Source organism: Tursiops truncatus, chromosome 18 (genome assembly GCF_011762595.2).
Source record: "Tursiops truncatus isolate mTurTru1 chromosome 18, mTurTru1.mat.Y, whole genome shotgun sequence".
In the NCBI taxonomy this organism is placed as follows: domain Eukaryota; kingdom Metazoa; phylum Chordata; class Mammalia; order Artiodactyla; family Delphinidae; genus Tursiops; species Tursiops truncatus.
In genome coordinates, this window is record NC_047051.1 from 68,078,894 (window position 1) to 68,095,223 (window position 16,330).

Sequence of the window (16,330 nt, forward strand, 5' to 3'; positions counted from 1 at the left end):
TTAATGGGTTTAATTTGTAATCAAGTTTAATGAGGGTCTGACAGAAGTATGCTTAAGGAGTTGTGAGGCCCCATGGGTAGGGTTGGAGAAAGGAAGAAAACAGGCCATGTGTGAGAGCAGTGTCACTCAGAAACACAGTTCCTGGACCCATCACGATCCATGAACTGTTTGTCACTGGTCAGCAGTCAGTTGTGAGATAAGCATAGACATCGTGAGTCATCAGAAACTTTGTAATAATTTGATAATGCCTGCAGAATTTATTAATAACAAATTTGGGCTTGTATTTTCTGTGTCTTTGCTTAACTTTTATTTTCTTGTAATTTATTTTTACTGTATTTTTAAAAAGTATTGGTTCATGATGGACTGGAAATAAAAACCTAAGTCTCCACCACAGATACTTTGAGAAACTCTAAGTTAAGGGATATTTCTCAAAGGAGCTGATACCTATGTTGGTTCTTGAAAGATTAATAGTTATCAATGAGTCAGATAAATTCCAAGGGCATCCTAAACAAATGTTTAGACTAAAAAAAATTACAGAGATATGAAAATGTGTGATACATGTGTAGAACTATAAGTGTCTGTTTGCCCTGGTGTACAGGGCTTACCTGAGGAATTGGTAATAAGTGAGTATGAACAGGTAATGTAGTAGCAATCAATACAAATTGCCAAATAGCTTCAGCTCTCTGCTTCCCAGACACTTAGTAGGATTGCTTGTCTCTGTCCTCTTTGCAGGTAGTTATAGCCCATGTGACTTGTTTTGGCCAATGAAATGTAGGCAGAAGAAATATGTGTTACACAGAGGAGACATGTGTTGCTTCTGGGTGGAGGATGTAAGATCAATGTGAGTTTGCCACAAGTCATTCTTACTGTTGAGGTGATCGCAGAAACATATGTCAACGTAAAGTCTCCATTAGTCTGGGTCCCTGAGAAATAAAACATGAAAGGTTCTCTTTCAACCTGTGATGGACTTGTAGCATGGAGAGATGCACACACTGTCATCTGTTGAGCCACTGAGATTTTGGGATTGTTTGTTCCTGCAGCATAACCTTGTTTATTCTGACCAATATAAGTAGGGGGAAGCCAAATAAGAAGAGCCTTGAGTGCCTTGTAAGGAGTTTGTATTTCACCCTAAAGGTAGTGAAACACAATGGAAAGGTTAATAAACAGGAAATGACATGACATTTATGTTTTTAGAAAGACCATTCTGACAGCAGTGTTTAAAAAATGGATTATAATGGAGTAAAACTAGAGGCAGGAAGAGATCTAAGCAGTTAATTGTGATAGTCCATGGGAAAAGTGATACTTAAGAAAATAAATTTTTGGAGATAAAGAGAAGGAGATTGGGAAATAGTAATTACAACCAACAGCGCTTAGTGATTGATTAGGTATAGGAAGCAAAGTAGAAAGGGAAGTCTAGGATGATTGCCACGTAGATTTTTTTTTTAATTAAAAAATTTATTTTATTTTATTTACTTATTGTTTGGCTGTGTTGGGTCTTCATTGCTGCACGCAGGCTTTCTCTAGTTGCGGCAAGCAGGGGCTACTCTTCGATGCGGTGCGCAGGCTTCTCATTGCGGTGGCTTCTCTTGTTGCAGAGCACAGGCCCTAGGTGCATGGGCTTCAGTAGTTGTTGCGTGTGGGCTTCAGTAATTGTGGCTCGTGGGCTTTAGAGCGCAGGCTCAGTAGCTGTGGCGCATGGGCTTAGTTGCTCCACGGCATGTGGGATCTTCCTGGACTAGGGATTGAACCCGTGTCCCTGTATTGGCAGGCAGATTCGTATCCACTGCACCACCAGGGAAGCCCTCCACGTAGATTTTTAACTGACAGTTGGGTAGACGGTGGGGCTGTTCATCAAGCCAATACAGACGGAGGCAGTTTGGGGATGTGGGCAAGTGGCTGGTTGGCATAAGGCGAATTTGAGAGTCCTGTGAGCCATCAGGGAGATGTATAGGAGGTGGCTGGCAACTCAGGGGAGGAGTCTGGGCCACCACTGTAGATTTAAGAGCATTTGAAGCTGCCCCCATGTATGCACTTACCCAGAGAGGGCATGAACAGTAGAAGGAACTAAGCACAGGCCCGTGGGAGGTGTGCTTGGGGGCCTCCAAGAACACCCTCAGCTTCAGTGAATCAGTAGACAGACTCACAGAAGTAAGCAAACTGTTATTGTCACAGTTACAGTTTATCATGGCAAAGGTTACAGATGGAAGCCAGCAACGGAACTAGGTGCCTGTGACAGGGTCCAGGAGACACAGGCACACACTCCCAGTTGTCCTCTCCCTGCAGAGTCATGTGGATGACACTTAGTTCTCCCAGCAACGATGTGTGACAACACACCTGAAGAACTGTCAACCAGAGAAGCTCACTCAAGCCTTGGTGTTCAAAGTTTTTATTGGAGGTTTGTCAGTAGACATGGCTGTCCACCAGCATGGCTGATGTGAATTTCCAGTCTCTCCAGACATCAAGCGGATTCTACGTGGTCCCAAATCATATTGTTAGCATAGACTACATGGCATGCCAATGTCCTTGGTAAACAAAGACATTCTTATCAGACAGGATATTCCAAAGTCTTAGAGGTTACCTCTCAGGAACAGGGTAAGGGCCAAACCTTTCTTCCCATGTACAAGGTTAATCCTTTACTGCCCAGGAGGCCAGCATTTGAGGGTCAGATGAGGAAAGACTCCACAATAGAGAATAGGATTCATTGACTGAATACTGGGCCTAAACTATGAACAAGTCTGGCCATGGAATCCAAGAGCAGAGAACTTCAAGAAGGAGGGTAATAATAGTGCCAAATTGGTCAGTGAGGTGGGAGCTAAGAACTGTCCTTCAAATGTGGCCAAGAGGACATTGCAGACTGTGCAACAGGCCCTTTAGGATCAGGAAACAAGCAGATTGCATGGAGTGAAGAATACAGGACTCTAGAGGAAATGGAGATAGTGAGTATACATTACTACTTCTGAGAAGTTTACCTAAAAGGGGAAGGAAAGGTGTGTATCAAATAAGATATCTTCATGAACAAACAACTGAAAATCTCAACTAAATTGGCATAACAATAAAGGAATTTACTGTGTTCCTAACAAGAAGAACAGAGGTGGTTTGTTCCAGGCTGGCTCATTCATCAGGGACCCGGTTTCTTTCCATGTTGTTGCTCTGCATCCTGTTGTGATGACTGTCTAGTTCCCTTCATGGAATTAAATGTCTCTCTCAGTGCTGGCATCTTATTTGGAGTGACTACATCTGGAAGCAGGAAGGAACCTTCTCCTAGGATGACTCATTTTTAGGAGGGAGGAAATTTTTTCTAGAAACTGCCTAGCAGAGATCCTGGCCACATACCCACGCCTAAGCCATTCACTGGTAAAAGGAAGAGGACCAATGTGGACCAACGAGGGCTTAGCTGAAATGCAGTCTTCTTTCTCTAAACGATGGGGGATGGGGGAAGGTGGATGGCTGGCAATTTAGGGGTTCTATTGGGGGAATAGATATTGGTTGGATACCATCAGTGTGTTTTACCAGATGGCCCTTGGAAGGGCATAGAGTATCAAGGGAGATTTGTTTTTGGCCATGTGGCAGGGCATGTGGGACCTTAGTTCCCCAGCCAGGGATGAAACCCATGCCCCCTGCAGTGGAAGCACAGAGTGTTAACCACTGGACCGCCAGGGAGGTCCCGAGAATTTTATTTTTAACATGTAAAAGATTTTAATTTGCTTGTATGCTGAGAAGTAAGAACCAGAAGAGAGGGAAAGGCTGAAGTTAAAGGAGAAAAAATAAATAATATGTGATATAGATCATGGTCTCTGGAAAGCTAAGAAAAAATTTAATCCAGAGACAGGTTGGAATAGATACTTTTTTCCCCTTGAGCTAAAAAATATTTAATGTTGCTAAATAACATAAACTTCCCATTCGTGTATTATCTGATTTTTTGGAAACATCTTATATTTTGACCTGTTCTCCCAAGTTAACAAGTTAGCTATCTATCTGCTCTCTCCTTAAATTAACTGCCACCTTTCTTTATTTCTCCTTAGTGTTCCTCTTTTCAAGAGACCCATGATCATTTCTATTTTTAGAATTCCCTGATTTTTGTAAGAGGTGGTGAGAACTTTTGTAGGTCAATCAATATTTGCCTAGTGCAGATATTTTTTGGTATTTTTATATTTATAAAAATGCTTTGGGAGGAATGACAAATGGTTTCATCTGCTTGATCTTAAAGCATATTTTTTAAAAAGCTTCATATTTCACATGGTATTTCCATAAATTTTCATTTTTAATGTACGTTTTCAACACTAGGTATGTAATCAAAAGTTAAGCAACTGAGCTTGTGTAGCCTATGTGGTTATATTTGAATCTAAACTTTGTCTTGAAATAATTGGAGAAAGCAGTGTGATATCAGAAGAGGAAATAAACAGTAACACATACAGCTTGCTCTGTGCTAGTACTGTCCTAAGCATGTTGTATATACTAATGCATTTGGCCCGTACAACACTTTATAAGGTAGACCTACTATTACTACCCCCTTTATATAGATGTGGGCATTGAGGCACTGAGAGTGTAAGTAACAGCTGGATGTGGCAGAGCTGGGATTTGAGGTCAGGCAGCCTGGCCAGGAACAGGTCAAGATTTACCAGCTCACTCTCTTGCCCCTACACGGCCTGGGGTGTAGATCAACCAAGAATTATAAAAACTCCTCAAAACCTGCATCTTTATGTCCTCAGCCTTTTCTTCTTTGCCCTGTTCCAGCATCTTATTCTCTTCTCTTCATCTCAGCTGTCTCACCTTAAATATCTACTTAAAATAAATATTATAATAAAGTAATAATTAATAATAATAACAGTTAATCCTCACTGACAGCGTAGTATGTGTCAGGACCATGATACATGCTTTCATGGATTCTTTTATATGAACTTAATATTCCCCTGGAGTGTTCTAGTATTACCGATTTTCTGGATGGGGAAGTTGAATCTTAGAGATGTTAAGTAGTTTGCTCAAAGTCATGTGGAAATTAAGGAGCAGAGCTGGGATTTGCACTGGACAGCGTGACACCAGATCCCGTGTTTTGAATCATTACACACGACGGCCTTCCATTTGATTACTGTTTCTTCATATTTTGCTTTTCCCCTCCAAAATACTAGAATCTTCCCAATCTGCTCCCCTTTCTTTGGGTTGTCAAATTCTTGCTCTTTAGCTCAAGTTTTATGGTCCTTGTGCAGATCACCACCCTCCTGCCTACATTTTTAGTAATGGGCTACATTTCTGTGATTATTGTTTATTTTTTATGAATTACATTTATATTTTTGTAGCTCTCATGGAATTTGTAGGGCACTCTAATACCTTGTGATTATTTGAAGATTTTCTCCTGGCTTTTCTGTTCATACTACTTTCTACCTTCGTCTGGGATGTCCATCATATCTTGACCTCCTGGAGACTACCCACGTAACCTTCAGGACCTAGTTCAAACAGTACTTTCTTTGTGAAGACTGCCTTTCTCAAACCCCCAGGAAGAATGAATCATGTCCTCCTTTGGGTCCTCCACAAAGTTGTGAGAATCTTTCCAACCTATTAATTGTTCTTACAAATTCTTTATTTGTTCTTCATAAATGTAGTGTTTTCTCTATGAGTTGGGTGGTATCTGATTCCCTTTCTATGTTCTCAGGGCCTAACACAGTAGAAACTCAGAAATGTTTGTTGAACTTAACTTCCAAATTCAGTAGAATTACCTGTGAGGAATACTCTAGTGCACACAGGGATCTAAGTATGTTTAGCCTGGGGAAGAAAATACAAAGGAGGGTAGGAGCTTAAATATCCCAAGGCCTGTCAGATTCTGTGCTCAGTTAAGCACAATGTAAACCAGTGGGTAAAAGTTGGAAGGACATTTTGTCTCAGTTTAGGAATTAACTTTCTAATAGTGAATATCTAATAATAGAACAGGTTACCTTAAAAACAATCACGAGTTCCTCATCAAGTAGAGTCTTCAAGCATAGGCTGAACAAGTCTGACAAATGTACTGAGGAAGGAATTCTTTCCTGCATTCAGAAGGATATTGAATCAGATGACCTCAGAAGGGTGCTTTGATCTTAACAGTTCTGGTGCTGTTAAAGAATAATTTCCCAAAAGTTGATAACATGACTCCCATACATGTAAAGAATGAAGAAGTGTTACAGAGTTTATTCAACCCTTTGATGAGGCAACTAGAGGCATGGTAAAACCAGTTCAATAAGAATTAGAGGAATAGGAATGATCTCCACCAGATATAACACATATATATATAAAACATTCTGATATAACTTTGCTGAGTTTGAGACAAAACTAGTTAATGTCCTTCAAGGCAATAAAATTGTAACCTTTCGGGTTATCGTTTTTACCAGACAGAAATGATTTGCATCTCCACTGGACAAGGTCTACAGGTTAACATGTAACTTCACAGAGATGAGAGCCCTTACCTAATAGTAAGTAGAAGAAGCAAATATAGTGACAGTCCTCTAAAAAAGTTAATATGTGGACAAGCCTGTTAAACAATGCCCCAGTGTATTAGCTTCTTAGAGCTGCTGTAACAAATTACCACAAACTGGGTGGCTTAAAACCACATAAAATTTATTCTCTCACAGTTCAAGAGAATAGAAGTCTGAAATCAAAGTGTCACCAGCATTGGTTCTTTCTGGGGGCTGTGAGGGAGAATCCACACTTCTCCTCTAGCTGCTGCTGATGGCTGGCAATCCTTGGTGTTGCTTGGCTTGTAGGCACATCACCTCTCTACCTCTGTCATAATGCGGTGTTCTTCCCTGTGTGTCTTCCCTGGTGTCCTCTCTTATTAGGACTCCAGTCATATTGGATTTAGGGCCCACCCTACTCCAGCATGACCTCTTCTTAACTAATTCCATCTGCAAAGACCCTATTTCCAAACAAGGTCATTCTGAGGTTCTGGAAAGTGCATGACTTTGGGAGGGATAGAGGGGACACTATTCAACCTACTACACCCATAAGGACAGTAAAAGGACATGCCACCTACTTTTGAACCTTATTTCCAAGTTTTAAAGACTTCTCAACTGTGGCAGTCCCTTACTTTCCTAGTCTCTCCACTGATGTCTTGTGTGTTTCAATGTTAGTCACCACCTGCAACTATCTCTATATTTATTGATAAAATACAAAGGAAAGATACTAAGTATGTGTCTAACAGAGGAATAAGGTAGAGATAAAATAAGAATACTTGAATGTAATGATGCAAAGGCTTCATGTCCAGTGCAGGTCTCAGGTCACTCAGTGACCTTACTATCTGGGGAGAAATCATTTTCATGAGCTGTTTTGGTGTGTAACATGTCCCTGGAATTATTTAGTCAGATTCAAGAGAGTCAGTCTCGGCACACATTAAAAACAGAGGAGGGGATTTTACATTATACACGCAGCTTCCCTGCCCTCCTTTTTTTGTTTAAATGAAAGCTTAAATAGGATGTCCAGTTAGGCAGAATTAAGGATTTTATAGCAGGACTTACTAGCATTCATCTAGGTTAGCCTATGTAGCAAGTCTCTTTAGAGCAGATTTTTTTTGGTGGGTGGGGAAGGGAGTCACTTCAAAGTCCCCTCTTAGTGATACAAATGTTAGATGAATAGGGATCATTTATCCTGGGGGAAGATTCCGGCATAATTTAACAGGAGCTTCTTTAAACTTCGTTCCAAAAACAAACAACATCTCTGGTTGGCAGAAATGGTTACTGAATTACAAGGTGGGTAGATTTGAGTGGAAAGGGATTGAGACTCATTTCCTATACTTTCACTATTGAGATTCCATGTTCTTGAGGCTTTTTCTGATGAATCAAAATGGCCCCAACCCAGCTGAAGTCAGTTGATGGGAAAGGCCACCTAGGACTCAGATGGGAACTCATTTATTTATCCATTCATCATTCTATCTATCTATCTATCTATCTATCTATCTATCTATCTATCTATCTATCTATATTGATCTACTGGGGAGGGACGGTATCTGGGCTGGTAAACTAGGCTCACCACAGACTTAAATATTTGCAGGCTTCTCAAATCTAACTGTTCCAGCCAAGAGTCATGCCAGAGAAATGGCTGAGCATGTGGTTGAATTAAATGTGGTATCACCTAAGGTCCAGGTGTGGGTGCGGGGTACAACTGTGTCCAAGACCAAGAAGCCATAACTGCCAACTGGGCATCTATCAGGCATGGTGGCCCCAGAGAGATGGTGCTGGGCTTAACCTGCGAAACTCAGGTTTTCCTCTGCCTGGTCCTTGGGGGCTGAGCAATTCAACTTTGAATTCTTTGCACTGCCATGGCAGGTATGCAGAACCTTTCCAGAAGGAGATAATGACATTTCTGAGAAATAGGGCAGGTAATGGCACAAGCAAGAAATTAGAAGAATAAAAGGGATAATGACCTTGGTTTTCTCCAGGTTGATAAAATAGCTCAACCAGTTACAAGGCATTCAGTGACTTGCCTAATTTTCATCTTGCTACCAGTCACCCCTAGGTAAGTGAATCTTTCTTTTTTCCCTTCTTGTTATGAAAACTCTGGCTTTCCACCTACAATTGTGTTACTCTTATTTGTGGAAAAACATTCAAGAGAACTGGGTAGAATGGTCTCATTCAGAACGAACGATGGCACACATGCTGTTAGTTTTCTTTTGTCATTTGCCAAAGTGCACTTTGTGTTTTTCTTTATGGCATTTGTTTTATAAAAGGCAGAGATGCTGTCATCTTTCCTGCGTAGCTGATATACAAAAGGTTTAGGTACAATCTGAGTTGTTGTAAATGCTGTTATTGTTGCTGTTTTGTTAGCTCTTTTCAAAATTAGCTTTATGTTTAAAAATGCTACTTTATATTTACAATATTTAATATAAAGCAGAAAAATAAAGAGAGAAAACACTAGAAATTCTACCTCACAACGGTGACCACATTGGTGCATATAGACCCTTGCAAGTATATGTAGACAGTTTTACGTAAATGTATACTATACATATTCTGCAACTGACGTCATTGCTCAATAATTTGTCGTAGACATCTTTGCATTTCTGTAGATCTAGATCTAGAAATCACTTACGGCGGTTGGAGATTATCAGGTTATCTGTACCATAATTTACTTAATTAGTTCCCTATTCCGATTTTCATCCGTATAAACAATGCTAAATATCTTTGTGCCTACATTTTCCACATTTTTGAAATTATTATATTAAGGTAAATTCCTTGAAGTGGGATTGCTAGTAAAAATATGCAAACATTTTGCAAAAACATTTCTAGAAAAGTTATATCCATTTGTTTCCTGCAATAGTCCTTAAAAGTCTATTTCTCCAACTCTTGCCCAAACTGGTTTTGTCAATATATTTAATCTTTGCTAGTTTGATAGGCAGGAAAAGTTTAATTTTGTTTCAAAAATATTACAAATTAAATATTTAAGAGTTTTGAATTCATATGTCTTCGGTCTCATCTTGAGATCCAGTTCTACTCCCTAAGATCCCTTATTTCAAGTATTTCTATTTTTATTATTCATAATGACTATTTCTGTGACTTAAGATAATACTGTTATATCTATATTTATTTATTAAGTGGTAGAGAACATATTAACTTCCATTGAATTATCAGGGACATATGTTCTTATGGTCCTTTCTGCCTCTGTTTTTCTGCATTAACTCTGGCTGTATCTATTTTATCCCACATTAATATAGAGGTAGAAGTCAATATATGTTTAGATTTTTAAAAAATCCACTCACACAGTTTTTTATAAACAATGTACATTCCTGAAGAAGACTGGAGATAAATTCATATTGAAGCAAAGCAAACAAGTTTAATGGGCATAGAATACGTTCCTGTTTTTAAAAGCCTCATCAGCTGCCTGCAGTTAAAATTAAAGGGGGCAACAAATTCTTTGTCATTTCCCATCCTGTTAGAAGATGGGGTTTATTTCTCCTCCCCTTGAATCTGGGCTGGCCTGGTGATGGTTTAACCAAGAGAATGCAGTAGAAATTAAGCAGTGTCGGTTTCTCTGAGTACTGGCAGCTTCTGCTTCCTCTCTCTTAGAAAGCTTGTCCTTGGGATGTCCCCTCTTGAAACCCAGCCACCATGATGTGAGAAGCTCCAGACAACATGTGCCCATTTGAACCCCCAGTCAGACGGCCAGCATCCACTGCCAGCCATGTGAGTGCGCCATCTTGGACATTCCAGTCTAGTTGAGGACCCACATGTTTGCAGCCCCAGCTGCCTGTGATGATGTGAAAATGGAAAACAGTATCTAATGAACTTATGAATTTGGCTAAGACGTCAGTTGAACTCCTAGATGCCTTCAGACCCAGATCACATCATGTGGGGCAAAAGAAACACCCAGGTGAGTCCAGACCTGGGGGGATTGTTACAGAGCAGTACATACTGGAAGCAGCCGTCCAATCCCTGAGTTTATCCCTCATCCCTCATGGCCCTCACCCATCCTCTCCCATCTCTTTCCTCCTCTCCACCACCACCATCACTTCACTTCCTTTCAAGAGGCAAACTGGCAAAATTCCTCCCCTGGTCTCGTTTAAAATATCTTTCCCTGTTCTGAAAACTTTATGCCTGCTGAGCCAGGTTCTCAGTCGGCAGGAACTTACTGAGGCATTCTTCCAAATAAAGTCAGTTCTCTCTTGAAGGAAGATTGTGGCAAGTGAAATTTTCTCTACCAATGAACCATGCGTAAGCTATGCTCACCACTTCTCTGACATTCAAGGCTGAAACAACTTCTTCTCTTCCTTCTCCTTTTCCATCCTCTCCCGTCTCTTTCCTCCTCTTCTTCTTCCTCTTTTCCTGACTCCTGGTTCTCCTTTCCTTCATCCCTTTGTACAGCTTGAGGAGATAAAATTATCAATGATGAGATGTCCAGTCATTTTTTTCAGATCAGTCGCTGTTCTAATTCCAAAAAACAAATTACCTCACTGCACAACTGTGCACACAGAGTCCATGAATAAGCGTTAGATGATGATGGAAAAGAATTCATCAGTTGATTAACACATTTGTTAAACACCTATTTTCTGCAAGCACTGCAGGGGTGCTTGGGGTGATGCAGGGGACATGGGTTCGTGCCCCGGTCCGCGAAGATCCCACATGCCGCGGAGCGGCTGGGCCCGTGAGCCCAGAGTCCGGAGTCTGTGCTCCGCAGCGGGAGAGGCCACGACAATGAGAGGCCCGTGCACTGCAAAAAAAAAAAAAAGATATATGAAATTGGTTCTCACTTTATTTCCTCTCCCATTTTTGTTCTCAACACCTTGTGTACAATCCCAGTAACTCTCGTTCTACTTTGTTAATTCAAACACATTTACTGAGCCTTCCCAATGTATCAGGCACTACAGAAGTATGCGCCTTTAGGAAACTCCTTTATTTACACTCTTTCCTTGTATCTGTTTCCTAGGGCCATGGTAACAAAGTACCACAAACTGGGGGCTAAAAACAATAGAAATTTATTCTCTTGTAGTTTTGGAGCCAAAAGTCCAAAATCAAGGTACTGGCAGATCGTGCTCCTTCTGAAGCCTCTAGGGGAGAATCCATCCTTGCCTCTTCCACCTTCTGGTGGCTCCAGGGTTTCCTCGGCTTGTGGCAGCATCACTCCAGTCTCTGCCTCCACCTTCTCATGGCTGTCTTCCCTCTGTGTCTATCTGTATCCAAATGTTCCTCTTCTTTTTTTTTTTTTTTTTTTTTTTTTTTGCGGTACACGGGCCTCTCACTGTTGTGGCCTCTCCCGTTGCGGAGCACAGGCTCCGGATGCACAGGCTCAGCGGCCATGGCTCACGGGCCCAGCTGCTCCGCGGCATGTGGGATCCTCCCGGACCGGGGCACGAACCGGCAATTCAACCCACAACTCTTCTTTCTCCTGCCCTCTGATTAAGCTTCTCCTCCCCATTCTATAACTTTCCCCTTTTGTCCACACATCTGTATCCATCCTCAGGCACCTCTACCACAGACTGGCCTCCCCTTCATTTCCAGCTGCAAATCAAGCCCTATGTCTCTCCCAGAGGTGATGCTGGCTTCCTTGGAGGTGGGTCCCAGGGGCCCAGAGGTGTACAGAGGAAGGGAAGGAGCTTAGGCAAATGTCTTTAGAGTGAAGAGTGTCTCAGTAATTGTTTCCCTCTCCCACTCTCCCAGTGTCCTGTAATCTCAAACATACCACCCACTGGTAAACACTCTGGAAGGAAAGAGCTGAGAAGAAAGAAGGGAGATAATGATGAGGACATTCTCCAGATAATTATAGCAGGCAATTAATCTAATGAAGCAAACATTATTCAATCACTTTCATAAGACCTTCCAGAATGTTATCAGATTTCCATAACGTGCAGCAGTATATTTCCAAATAAGTAGAAAAGGATTGTAGCTCTTAACTTTGGCAACAAAACTCATATAAAATGTGTCAACTCTATCTCACCCATTTTATATTTCCTCCAGTGGGTCCTGCCTTTATCGACGGTGGGGTTTGCAACTGACAGTACATCACTGGTGCCTAGTACTTGTGTGATTCCAATTAGATCAACCATCAGAGCTGATGCATTTAAGTGCTGACGTATATACTTTATCAAGGCGAGCCAGCTTCTCATCTGGAAGAGCCAATGCCTCTGGTATTGGCTGTCTTCCCTCAATCACACAAGAGTGGGGGCTTAGGCTCAGATCTCAATGGACACCAGTGTATTACCTCTGTGGTTGACGGATGGTCTGTTCTCCTGTGTGCCTCTCCCACATAAAGGGATATTAGTGGACTTTAATGCCCTGATTTCTGGCATCCTAGGTGGGAAAATGAAGACAGTCATATTGTGGGCACACATTTCAAACCAACTCTTGCAGGCTGTGAGCCAACTCTGAGGCGGGTAAGAAAGGCTGGTCCGTTAGTTTGCTGGCGCTGCCATAGCAAAATACAACAGGCTGTGTGGCTTAAACAACAGACATTTATTTTCTCACAGCTCTGGAAGTCTGAGATTACCGTGTCGCCTGTTTGGTTCTTCTGAGACCACTCTCTGTGGCCTGCAGGTGGCTGCAGATTGCTGTGTCCTCCTGTGATCTTTGCGCACAACTCTGGTGTCTCTCTCTCGGTTTTTTTTTTCTTTAATAGATCTTTATTGGAGTATAATTGCTTTACATTGTTGTGTTAGTTGCTGCTGTATAACAAAGTGCATCAGCTATATGTATACATATATCCCCATATCTCCTCCCTCTTGCATCTCCCTCCCACCCTCCCTATCCCACCCCTCTAGGTGGTCACAAAGCACCGAGCTGACCTCCCTGTGCTATGCAGCTGCTTCCCACTAGCTATCTATTTTACAGTTGGTAGTGTATATGTGTCAATGCCACTCTCTCACTTCGTCCCAGCTTCCCCATCCACCCCGTGTCCTCAAATCCATTCTCTACATCCGTGACTTTATTTCTGCCCTGTGGTGTCTCTTTTTGTGTCCAAGTTTCCTTTTCTTATAAGGACACCTTCTGGGCTGCCCGCTCCGCCTTATGTCTCAGACGCCCACCATCTCTGGGCTGGGACTGGGAATGCTCTGTGCCTTGTTTACTTGGCTGACGCACCAGGGTTGGCTGGGCCCACCTCCTTCTTTGTGTGTGTGTGTGTGTGTGTGTGTGTGTGTGTGTGTGTGTGTGTGTGTGTGTGTTAGCTGGGGAAGGCTTGTTGATGTTTTTGAGCTGGGCTGTGAAACTGGTCAGGATTGGGGCAAGTGGAGTTGAGAAGGTCTTTCCTGGTGACCTGAGTGAGACTCCAGGCAGGGAAGTGGGTGAGGCAGACTGTCACCATTCATCCAAATCCTCTCGGTCCCTTTACCTTTCCTCTACTTCCACCCTGCTCCCACCCTCTGTACAAACTTTGGTGTGCTTTGCTTCCAGCAGCTCTGCCCCTGTGACCCTGAGAGGGCTGCCCTCAGACTGCTGGAGCCAGAGTTGCTTCCTCACACAGAGTTCCCCGAGCGCCGGGGGCGGGGGGGGGGGGGGGTCAGCACTCATCTTCCCTCCCCACCCACCCAGCCCTTCGTCAGCAGCTGGCTACCGCGAGAGCAGGGGCCTCCAGCAAACTTAGCCTCTGAGGCTTAGTTTAAAGTCCAGACTTCCCTGCCCAGGTCAGGCCTGGGCTCCCTCTTCTCTCCTGTTTTAGAAATCACCCCCCTTCTTGACTTTGTCCCCTCCCCTGTCTAGTTTCCTCAATAAGTCGCCTGCACATGAATTCTCATCTCAGGGGCCCTGGGGGACCTCACCTAAGATGGTAGGAATGTGTGTGGGGAAGAGAAATAGCTCGCTTTAACTTCAGAGAAGAAAGGTAAGTCAGGGCAGAGGGCCTTGAACGCCAGGCAAGGCAGGAGTGGTTTATCCCGCAGGAGATGGGAGGTCATTAGCAGTTTCTCAACTCTGAATCAGCCTGTGTATGAAGGGGATTAATAAAGAAGTCAGAGTGGAGGGAATTTGGGGGCAATAAGCCAGCTCGAAGGCTATTTTAATAATCCTGAGTTACCGAAGGCTTCAAATAGGTTTGTAGGATGTGGCAGCAGGAGGTGAGGGATAGAGACCCACGGGAGGGATGTGGGAGGCTGTATTGGCATGATATGGAAACTGACTCTGAGGACAAGAGAGGCGAAGGCATCAAAATTGATGCCAAGTCCCGAGTCTCGGTGTGTGGGGAGACGGGTGCCAGGTACAGCAATGGGAAACACAGAAAGAAGGGCTGACTTAGAAAGAAATGGTGAATTTGCTCTCTGATTATGGTCTGCCACACTGAAGTCACACGTTTTAATCTGGAATTAAGATTTCTTTCCCTTGCATGCTTCTTGATTTATCTTTCAGGAGCAGACAGTCCTTTCCAAGTCATCATTTTGCCTAATTCTTAGATCGCTATGGTTTAATTGGTGTTTGATCATTTTTAGCCTCTGCTCTTCAACATCAAGGGCGAGTTTACAGGGGGAAAAAAAAGAGATCTCATTGCAATGACAGCAAGTTACACAGCCGTGTGTTGACTTCTTTTCTAGGTTCTTGAGTGGCAAGCACAGGATTCAGATAACGCCTAATGCCAACCCAGCAGTCAGCTGTGAGAATTGAGCTGTTAAATGGTTACAGTTAACAGTAGGGTTGAGTTTCCTGCATATTTAAAAAGTTGACTGTGGCCTTCTTCACGCTCCTATGGTACACTCGTCATTCTGCAGAAGCAGGATGGGTGAATTTGCAGACCCAGAAATTCTGAGCAATAAAGACACGATATAACCAGTGAAATCATTTTTCTTACAGACACAATACTGCACTTTAGTGTCAGTGTTATCTGAGGCTGTATTTTGCTTAAGATAATGAGTTCTGGTACTAAGAAATGGGAAATTCTCAAAGGCGTTCACTTTTAATTTAAACCCAAGTTAAAGGTACAGAGTGGAGACATCACCATCATTGTCAGGGCATCCGGGGTTTATTTCTATCCAGATTTACTTGTTCCTCCTGTTGGATGATGGTGCTGTGCCCTAGCAGCAGCTCTCTGTGGGAAACCTGAGGAACACTCTTGTGTTAGAAAACGAGGACCAAACCTCGGAAGGAATGATGCCTTAATTAGTTTAATTATTCATGAACTGATTTAGACTCATCAACCCTTATATGCTAGACATAGTGCTAAACACCAAACACTCGGGTTACACAGATGACGACGTGTGGCCCCTGCCCGAGAGGGACTTGTAGGCTGGTCGAGGTTACAGCGTGAAATGGGTACCCGGAGGTCTCACCCGGCTGCAGAGAGGAGGGAGCGCTCGGAGGTTACTGGAAAGCCCATTCCAGGTCTCCCTCCTTCCCTGCGTGTTTCAACTGGATTGGGCACTCCTTTTGAAAGAGAGAAGATTCCTCAAAAAGTTAGATATAGAATAAGCCTGTGACCCAGCAATTCCACTCCTAGGTATACACCCAAGAGAAATGAAAACATGTCCACACAGAAACTTGTTGCAGCGTTATTCATAGAAGCCAGGAGGTGGAAACAACGCAAATGCCCATCACCAGATGAATGGATACACTGATGTGATCTAACCGCGCAGTGACTAGTACTCAGCCATACAAAGGAATGAAGCACTAACACAGGCTGCAATGTGGATGAACCTTGAAAACTTGATGCTAAGGGAAAGAAGCCAGACACAAAAGATCACATATTGACATATTGTATGATTGCATTGATATGAAATGTCCAGAATAGATAAATCCAAAGAGATAGAAAGCAGATTGGTGGTTGCCTGGGACTGGGGAGAGGGGAATGGAGAGTGACTGCTTAGTAGGGATGGAGTTGCCTTTTGGGGTGATGAAAATGTTCCGGAACTGGATAGAAGTGATGGTGCACACAAGCGTATGTACTAAATGCTACTGAGCTG

The 16,330-nt window shown here is 42.8% G+C and overlaps 1 long non-coding RNA gene across 1 annotated transcript; it reads left to right on the forward strand.

Moving 5' to 3' along the window:
* Nucleotides 1–6,429: 6,429 nt before the first annotated feature.
* Nucleotides 6,430–14,989, forward strand: LOC141277068 (uncharacterized). Its single transcript, XR_012327759.1, has 4 exons — nucleotides 6,430–6,440; nucleotides 8,402–8,478; nucleotides 10,023–10,326; nucleotides 14,969–14,989. It is a non-coding gene; the product is annotated as an uncharacterized lncRNA (long non-coding RNA).
* Nucleotides 14,990–16,330: the final 1,341 nt, after the last annotated feature.